The following is an 8,385-nucleotide window of genomic DNA, read 5'->3' as shown; positions in this document are numbered from 1 at the left end:
AGTTTTAAAAACATAAGACCCTGTGGTCTCACTGGATGCTTCAGCCATCATATCTCCTTGTTGTTCCAAGTTCTCTTTATGACTCAAAAATTCTTTGGTGGTCTCCTCTTCAATCTCTTCAAGCCCTTCACTTGGTTGCTTGATATCTTTCCCCAACTGTATATGAGACCTATCTATCTCATCTTCTTCCAGAACAGAATTTAGATTATGCTTGTCTTCTTCCTCCTTTATGACAATATCAACAAATTGTCCTTCACCTGTTTCACCTGCAAACATACACAAATTGTCAGATTTAAAACAATGACCCTTTGGCCTCACTTGAAGTTTCAATCTTCAAATCTTCATCTTCAGTTATCATCTCCTCATGCTGTTTTGAACTATCCCAATAGTCCATGAGATCTTCACTTGATCTCCATTCTTAGTTTCAGTGTAGTCTTCACTTTCTCCTAGAATTTCTCCCTATTCTGGTTCACAAATGGACTCTTCCATTTCTAACTCAACTTCTTTGAGTTTTCCCATCAGCCATTTTACTTGCTTTTGTTGTAGCCTTCTCTGCATCTCATGCCATTCCACTGGCTTCTTCCTCAAGACCCAACCTAGTCTCTGGCTTTCCTCAAGTATTCTCCTTAATGCATCGAGTTGTTCTTTTAACTCTGCAATCTCTTTGTCAATTTCCTCTTGACTCATCCTCTTGCCATTTGCCTTGGCATCCTCTTTCTTCATCTTTCTTCTGCTGTGGCTTCTCTCTGAACCTTTGCTATGACTATCAGTAGTCATCTTCTTCTCCTCTTTCTTCATGAGCTCCTTACTCATCTGCAACAAGCCTCTACAACAGCTAGTCCTCCTCACTGCAATCTTACCTCACTAATCTCTCCTCACTCAGTCTTTTGGTAAGCATAGGTCCTCTGTCTGGAACCTCCTCTTGAGCAACACCTTTGCTCCTTATAGGCTTCTACAATCTCTCACTCTCCCTTGAGAACACTTCAATTGTCCTCTTTGTCCAATCTCTTGTTGGATTCTTCAAGTTCACTGCCACTTCCCCATCAAAGTGTTTTCCTTACTCTTTCTTCAAGAACACATCTAGTTCTCCTCTCATAGCTTCTCTTGCTATCACTTGTGCATTAGTGTAAAAACACACATTCTTAATTTAAAATAGAACATATTACCTCACTTTCAAGATCTTAGTATGATCTTGTTTCACCATTCCACCTGTACTTTGAATGGATTTCCTCTGTCTCTTGCATCTGAAATTTTTGCTACACGTCCCCTTTGTGTGCCTTCCTTCTGTCAGATTAGAATCTGATCCTTCCTTGCCTGCATAAACACCTCAACACATAACTTTGCTTTTAATTCTTTCACATAGAATTTCTCTATTTTGTTTAACCCCAATGGTTTTAATTACAACCCAGCTTTGATAATAAATGATGTAGGGTTACCCCCGCTTAAACCTCCTATTGGAACTTTATCAACCCTCGAGCCTTCTTATAAGACTTTGATTAAAGCCTTTCATTAATCCTTCCTATCGGGACCTTTAAGCCTTCATAACCTTCATTATCTCCTTAAGCCCACATATATATAACCTTTCCCTTTGCTAACCTTGGTTACATATATTTTAATGCATAAGCGCTCTTCTCCTTTATAAACCATTTACAAAGGAAAACCCCACAAAACATACCTTTTTTCGCCTCTGTACGGCTTCTGCACAGCTATCGAGGTTTCACCTTTATCGCAATCGGGGATCGCAGTTACCCACGGTCTTACCACATATATGCTCTAACACCCCTCTCCAACTCTGATAAGTGACTATCAGAATGATAATATATGTTTTAGCCTTAAAATACTTTGGCGCGACACTTTAACACAATACAGGAAATACACGGGAAAACCCCACTACGACCCCTTGGCCAGATCTCAAATATTATACACTCGTCGCTATAACTTCGTCGGGTCCGCACCTTTAGTCACTCCACAGTGCTGCTCCTTCGAACTCCGATAAGATCGATCTTCGATCACTAAATCTCCCGATCAAATCTTGACTGTCTGTTGTATTCTCTGATCCAATGGTTGACATTACTCCCGACCGTTTAAACTTGCGCGCCTATTCTCCATCATCGATCTTCACCCAACAGATCTGACAGTTGTCATTGATATCAGGTAGCTAACAAGCACGAGGATTAACCACACGATAAAGTGGTTTCCTCTCTTCTCTCACTGCCACGCGTTGTTTGATGAGTGGAATAAGCACTCGTCCTTCAATACCGCTTACGGTTTTGAGGCCGCTCGAAATCCACTTTCACTGTTACAAAACTGCCTTCCTTTATTAAAGTTCAGCGATGCGATATTCCTCCATCTCCTCTGCGATTGGATCCTAGCCGTTGATCTTCAAGATCCAACGGTTGGTGAGCACTGACACTTTACTCCTTCGCTCCTCCTTTTTACTTATTTTTTACACTAAGTCTTCAGTTCTTTTGTGGTTTTTCTCTTCTTCAAAGGTTTAGCCCTTTTGTTGTTTTACTACGTGATTCCTTCTGGGTTTGGATTTAATCCCTCTAAAGGATTCAACAACCCATTATGGTCCTCTGAATCACTCTTCTCTTGCGTAGTTCTTCAGAACTCCGCCTTTGGCTTTCGCTGCTCAGCTACCTCTGAGCTTTACTCTTCTGTGAAATCTCACTTCGCTATTTCACCCCAGAGCTTCCCTCTATTCCTCAATTGGATTCAAGGATCCATTCATGATTCCTCTGAATCATTCTGTTCCTCTGCGTCCTTCATAATTCTACCTGCAAACCATCATAGATCCTACGAATTCACAAGTTATTCATTCATGAAATACTCTTCAACAAACTGACACAGTCAGGAATAAACATCTATATATATAAATATAAACATTCAATTTCATATTCGAGACTCTGTGTCTCGCACAGGCCTGTTCTTCAATATTGTGGCCTCCTTGTGCTCTACCTGTAGGCTTACATTTATGCCAGAAAGTTCTGTTGAACTAATCCTTGTTCAACTCCTAAATCCTCTGAGCTGACTCCTAAATCCTCTATCCACTTCTACTTCAATTAATTCCTAAAAGATCTCTCTCGTCCCTCGAATCATGAAACTGTTTTAAGAGTCTTAATTGACTTCTAACTCTTGTCATTTATTCACCACTCATATTCTCATTTATTTGAGAGCATTTACAACTTCCTCTCACGATCTAATTAATTTCTATTTTATGCACTCAAAAGCCTAATATTACATCAATTTATCACTTAGGAATCCAACTTCCTAAAAATACATGACCCCCTATGTCTACTTAATTACAATGATTTTCTCTTGGTTTGAATGCTCCTGCATCATCATTTAGAGCCATAATATATATGCCCTCGTTTGAGGCTAATGATGGAAGATTGTAATGAAGCTTTGAAGGATATGATTTTAATTTAAAATTGGGTCATTATATAAGGAGAATTATTTTGTGATGAAAGATGTCAAGCTAATCATATTGATTATAATCCATGATATTAGGATCTTAAACTAGAAATTTACCACGATACGATAAGCAATTCCTTAAAATTCATTATGGAAGATGGACCTTAATATTTGAATATAGGAGTTATGGTTAAATTTTGATCTCTATTTGACTTTATGACATCAAGTTGTCTATGATGATCAATATTAGAAACATGTACCAAGAATGAGAACGAGAAATTGCAGTTACCAAGAACATTGTTCTAGGCAAACAATGTTAGCCAAGAATCTAAAATCTCAATTTCATTGCCACGTTCATTGGTTTGACCATGAATATCAAGTTGCATGCATGCTTGCAAAAGCTCTATTCTCACTACGCTTAAGCTCTGGGATTGAGGGTCATGTCTAGTAAGAGGGTAGCATATGTGCAAGATTTCATGGAATAAGGAAATGCATGTACCAATGAGGAGCATATGTTGATACATGACATCCTTTCGACTGTTGTGGCCAGAGAAAATTCTATGGAAGGAAACAATGCTCCATTATTCTTTTTTATCATCTCTTGTTTCTGAGTTAGCATGCTTCAATTGTACCGTTACATTATGCCTATGCCATGTAAAGATCAAGTTGAGTTAATTTTACATTTGATTTCCTACATATTCAACAACTGAATATATTTGTTTTCCATGTGTAGGTTGGATGACGGGATGACACACTTAGAAATAGGGGCAATGTAAAAGAAACACTCCCAAGAGAAAGAGGCTAAAAATAACATTTTCTTATTTTAATTCAATGGCTGGAACTACAAGTTACTTTGTTACCCAATCTTTCGAATGCATGTTGAAAGGGTCCACGAGAAAGAAGTATGGCAATCTTCAAAAGGCTCTTAAATCATGCTTGGGTTGGTATTTGGTCCTCCTTTAAGTTCTTAAAAACAATCTTCTTATTGGTAATATATTTTCTGTTCAACGGTATTAGTGTCCATATGCATTTCGGTCTTAATTTCTCAGTCTGTTTATTGACATTGTATCTGGTTTTCCATTTAAAGAGTGTAATATGTTGTTAAATTTACTAAAGACAAGTGGCATATTGCGGATAGTCATAAAACGAGTATACAAAATTCTTCTAAGCTCTGATACAAATATTGGGAGAATTTGTGCCACTGAGGATTTTTTTTGTAAGTTGTTTGAGATCAGTGCTATATATTGTTCCAATTATTTTTTAGGTGATAAAATTAAAAATGATTTGAGCATAAGTTGTCCATTGATGTTTTTAATGTCGTGATTCTTTCACCTTATGGTTATTTTGGGCAAGAAGATGTTTTAGGAATGTCTAAGAATACATCGATTGATAGGTAAACATTTTTTTTATAATTGCAATGTCCATTCCATGATATCCTCTCTTTATTGTTTGATTATATTTTAAGCGTCACTTTTGATTTTTCTTTGTATTTTAACTATGAAATTGAAAATAATTTGTATCATGCCCATTTAAACAGCAACGAAAGCTTGAAGATGAAACTAGCATTACACGATATTGATTGAAATTATTTTAATTGTTTCGTGTTGAAATATTTTCATGACTATTAGAAAAGTTTACTTTCATGTTGTTATTTGATCATTGGTTGTTTATATAAGTTCATGCGTTAGAGAATGAGATGTTGTTGCAAATAAAACAACAAGGATTAGACATCACACCTCAGATTATTTGTTTTCAAATGTTATTTATAGCTTCAGATTTTTAGAATGTAACTTAGTTAGCATGATTGTGCCTAAGCTTTCCTTGAAGGTTGAATACTAAGTTACTAAGGTGTTATTTTCTATGGTGACATTTTATTTTCTTTGTTTATACAAGTCATCTAACCACATAGTGGCCACTATCGCTCAACGAAAGAAATCTTGTTTGAGCTTCTTGCTTTTATGGGGGAAAATGACTTTAACATTGTTGATGTTGAGGTATATGTCATATAAATCCTTTATACTCTACTTTAGTTTATATTCTAGTGTTCATCGTATTTCATGTATTACACTCTGCATTGTATCTTCTTTTATTTTCAGAAAAGGAACTTAGTATTGATGGTCAACAACAAGATTTGAAGAAAGAGGAAAACAATAACACTCGGGCGAAAAATGAAAAAAGAGAGAGAAGAGAACCAATCTAGTGATACGCTTAAAGCCAATATCCCACATAAGACACACACATAGAGATTGATAGTAAAGTCTCCAGAGTTGGTGAATTCACTTGCAATTCTTTGGAAACATAATGAAAATGTTTTGCAGTGATGAAACAACATTTCATGTGTAAACTATAGTCTAGCCAATATTAAGTTGTAAATTCATTTTGTAATACTTGACATTTCATATAATATAATTTATGCGGTTGAAATTATTTATAATTGCACTTGATATTGTTTAGTATTGTAATTAACAGATATAACTTTGCATTTTCATATTAGATGAACAAGTGCACATTGTATAACACATTTTTAATTTAGTCGCAAAATCATACTTAATTTATGTTGATTAAGAATGAGCACATAAAATCAATTGAAAACTACTAAATTAGCAGTTTATATTGATTAATTATGAACACAAACAAAATGAATATACAATTAAATTATTTGTTTACAATAATTATTAATGGAAATAAATGAAATGAATATAAACTACTAAATTAGTCATTTATATAATGAATATGAAATTACTGAAAAATATAAATGACTATTGCAAATGATAAATTTTGTATTACAAATGACAACTAAATTTTGCGTATATACGACTATTAGTAGCTAACTTACAGTATCTTATAACACAATCAAAATTTAGTCATATTTCTTTGGTCACTAATTGGTTTCAAACGATGACTAAAATTTGCATACATATGACTATTAGTAGCTAATCTATAGTATCTTATAACATGACCAACATTTTGGTCATATTTCTTTGGTCATTAATTGTTTTTTTCAAGTGACCATATAATAATATTTGTGTTGTATATTTGGCCATTAATTGTGGATATTAATGACCAAATCAATGACTAAATTAATGACCAAATTTATGACTAAATATACTAATAGACCATGAAATTGAGACAACCAATTAATGACTAAGCTAAAAATGACTAAATTTTGGTCACGTTATAAGATACTGTAAATTAGTTACTACTGGTAACCGTCTGAAAAATGGTCATTAATATGCAAATTTTAGTCATTCTTTTAGTAACTAATTTGTTGGGTCCCTATAATACTATTGATTACCCCATTACTATTGTAGTTGTACCCCTTATTAATATTGTTGTGACCCTATTGTCCCCATATTGTTATTACTGTGCCCCATAGAATCCCTCTATTGTTATTTTTGTGGCTTTATATTATTATTGTTAGGTCGGTTGGGTTATATTATGACTCCTTAAACTCCTATATATAGAAAGGAGGTTTTGTCATTTGAATCATCCAAGAATTGTTTATTTATGTAATGTAAATGAGGTTGCCACCTCGAAGAGGCTGAATTTTAAGGCGTTGATCTATCTTTTCTATCTTTTTCTTGAGCTGGTTTCAGAACGTTTGGTATCAGAGCTTTGGATTCTAGGGTTTCGTTGCTCCAAACAGGTCAATGTGGCATTTTCGCTATAAATTTGTTTCTACGACATTTCAGAAGCTTAAAAAAACCCATTTGAGAAGAAATCACATTGAACCTCGGGTCCGAATTTCAAAGCTTTTCACACTATATTTGCGGAGATATGATCTGAGCAAGTTGGTCTTTTTGCAGACTCCTAAATTACATTCCAAACAGGTGACTTGGGAGAATCGTCATAACTTTCTCTCTGAGCATCGGATTGAAATGTTGTAAGAAGGTACTGAAAGAGGACGAACTGTAGTTTCTTGTATATATTTTTCAGAGCCAAAGGTCAAAACAGTGAGTCATGGAACGTCATACAAGTTCGCTCTACTGAATTAGTCTATAATAAGGTCACTGTGGGAGATTTGGCATAACTCTTCACTGGAGAATCCAATTGGCATCAGACTGGTGGCATCGGAAAGAGGACACAGAGGGCTACTACACGTCACAATTTCATAACTGGATGATCTGAAATTACAGAGATACATCAGAGGCAATATTGAGCTCCTACAAAGTGAAAAAAGGTGTGTAGATTTTTTAAATTTTTGGTTAAGCTTGGTTTGAAAAATTATTTTGAAAGAATTCAAAGGGCATAGTAGAGCATTAGTATCGGTAAATGATGCCCCAAGGAAAGAAAATGCAAACACCTAGTAAGCAATCTGAAAGCTCTAGCATGACTCATGAAGAAGAGGAAGAAATGCTACATGATATATCAAAATTACAAGACCAAGTGCAACAAATTTCACTCTCACAAAAGCTAACAGAAGCTCAGATAAATGGTGTGGAATCTAAGATAAAGAGCGTGGAAGACAAGATTGACGATTTGAAGATAGATTTGAAGGCAGATTTGACAAATTTTCTACAAAAAATACTTACTAATGGTGAAAGGGGAGTAAAGGAAACTCATGATGCAAACAAAGGAAATGTTAATCATGATCTCATAGACTCTAATGTTGGATCGAAGACGCACCATATTCCAAAAATCGATATGATGAAGTTTGATGGCAAGGATCCTGCAACATGGATATTACAGATGGAGCAATTTTTCGATCTCAATAATGTGCAAAACACACAAAAGGTACGTATTGCAACTTTATATTTGGAACCAAATTAGTTTGTATGGTATCAATGGCTTTGCTCTCGTAAACAATTTATAACTTGGGAAATTTTTACGGAAGAATTGATAGCACATTATGAGGATACAAAAAGCAACACTTTTTTTAGCCAATTGATAAGTCTCAAACAAAAGGGTTCAACAATGGAGCACATTGAGGAGTTCCAAAAATTGAACATAAGGGTAAAAAATATTCCA

The sequence above is a fragment of the Pinus tabuliformis genome, chromosome Q, assembly GCF_031772625.1.
Source record: "Pinus tabuliformis cultivar Carrire ecotype Pingquan chromosome Q, CPIR1, whole genome shotgun sequence".
Taxonomy (NCBI): domain Eukaryota; kingdom Viridiplantae; phylum Streptophyta; class Pinopsida; order Pinales; family Pinaceae; genus Pinus; species Pinus tabuliformis.
This window is presented reverse-complemented; position numbering follows the sequence as displayed.